Source organism: Bison bison, unplaced genomic scaffold, assembly GCF_000754665.1.
Source record: "Bison bison bison isolate TAMUID 2011002044 unplaced genomic scaffold, Bison_UMD1.0 scf7180017864136, whole genome shotgun sequence".
NCBI classification, from domain to species: Eukaryota; Metazoa; Chordata; class Mammalia; order Artiodactyla; family Bovidae; genus Bison; species Bison bison.
The window spans coordinates 2,954,729-2,956,528 of NW_011494708.1; the positions used below are offsets into that span (position 1 = coordinate 2,954,729).

The 1,800-nt window shown below is 40.8% G+C and overlaps 1 protein-coding gene across 1 annotated transcript in view; it reads left to right on the forward strand.

Annotated features, from left to right (window-relative positions):
* The window catches only part of PI4K2B (phosphatidylinositol 4-kinase type 2 beta), a gene marked incomplete at its 5' end in the record, with an annotated part of 36,445 nt that overhangs the window by 12,717 nt on the left and 21,928 nt on the right, over positions 1-1,800 (forward strand). The gene's annotated exons all lie outside the window — the stretch shown is intronic.

A 1,800-nucleotide genomic window follows, 5' to 3' on the forward strand; every position in this document is an offset into this window, starting at 1 on the left:
GCAGCCTGTATATCGAAGCTCAGGGCTATGTTCCTGTGTTGCTGAAGAATTTGTGTGGTATGTCTTGCTCTGGAACTTGTTGGCCCTTGGGTGGTGCTTGGTTTCAGTATAGGTATGGAGGCATTTGATGAGCTCCTATCGATTAATGTTCCCTGGAGTCAGGAGTTCTCAGGTGTTCTCAGGATTTGGACTTAAGCCTCCTGCCTGTAGTTTTCAGTCTTATTCTTACAGTAGCCTCAAGACTTCTCCATCTCCTTTCGAAGACAATGGGCTGCTTTTCTGGGTGCCTGATGTCCTTTGCCGGCATTTAGAAGTTGTTTTGTGGAATTTACTCAGCGTTCAGATGTTCTTTTGATGAATTTGTGGGGGAGCAAGTGGTCTCCCTGTCCTATTCCTGCACCATCTTAGGACCACCTCCTAAGACCACCTCTTCATTCTTAAGAATTTTCATGGACTAGATCTGAAAATAGTATATCAATTTTATGAACATGACTAAATACGTGGATTATTTATTGTTTTAAGTAGGTTAAATATGCCCAAGGGCCCTTTTTGCGATATTTTTCTCAGTGTAAGCTTTTAAAAATTAGTAAATAATAGTTCTATGTCTGAATTAAGGCAAGTTTTAAATTAAGGAAAGTTTATAGTTTGAATTTTCATAAGATTTACATGTAATAACATTTATATGCCTTTCAAAGAAAAATGTGAGTATTTAACATCTACCATTTTAAATGATTAATTATTAATTCTGCAAATATTTATTGAGTGCCTCTTATGTTCCAGGAACTATAAAGAGTTGGGTATGTAGCAGTGAAAGAAATACTTGTCTTCTTGGAGCTCACAAAATAGCTAAGTTATATGATAGGTTAGGTGATAAGTGCTAAGCAGAAAAGTAAAGTGGAGGTTAGGAGATATTGGGTAGAGTCTTGGGGGCCAATATTAGAACTTAGATTTTTTTCTTTTGAATAAGATGGAGAATCACTGGGCTGCCCCATGAGTGAAAGTGCTGGGTCCTCACCACTAGACCGCCAGGCAATTAACTGACTTGGGTTTTAGAAGGATTCTGTAGCTTCCCTGTTGAATATAGAGAGGAGATCCAATAAGAGACTCTTGTGACAATCTAGGCTAGAGTTGATAGTGATTTGAATCACATGGAAAGAATGGAGATTGTAAGAACTGGTTAGATTCTGGATGTTCATTTAAGGTGGAGCTACACAACCTGCTGATGGATTGGATGTGGGGGGTGAGAGAGTGAGGTCATGGATGATTCCAAAGCTTTTCACAAGAGCACCTACAAGATTTGGGATTGCCAGTAATACAGGGAATACTGGGAGTGAGGCAGTCGAGAGAAAATGAATTGAGTTTGAGGCAGTAAAGTTTGAGCTGTCTGCTAAACATACAAGTGGAGAAGCTGGGTATAGTAGTCTGGGGTTCAGGGCAGAAGTCCAGGCTTGAGATATTAATCTGGAAGTCATCAGTGCTAATGAGGAAGAAGAGGACCATGAACTGAACCTGGGCTTTCCAAAGTTAAGCTGCTAGGGAGATGAGAATGAGCCCACAAGAGACTGAAAAAGAGGAGCCGATGAAATGGAAGGACAACCTGGAGAAATGGCATCTTGGCAGTCAAGTGAAGTCAAGTCAAGTTTTATGTGTTTGTGGAAATGATCCAATAGCAAGGGAAATACTGATTCGGGAAAAACTGCTGAAGACATGTCCTGAGGTAGGACTTCCCTGGTAGGGGTCAGATGGTAAAGAATCCACCTGCAATGTGGGAGACCTGGGTTCAATCCCTGGGTCAGAAAG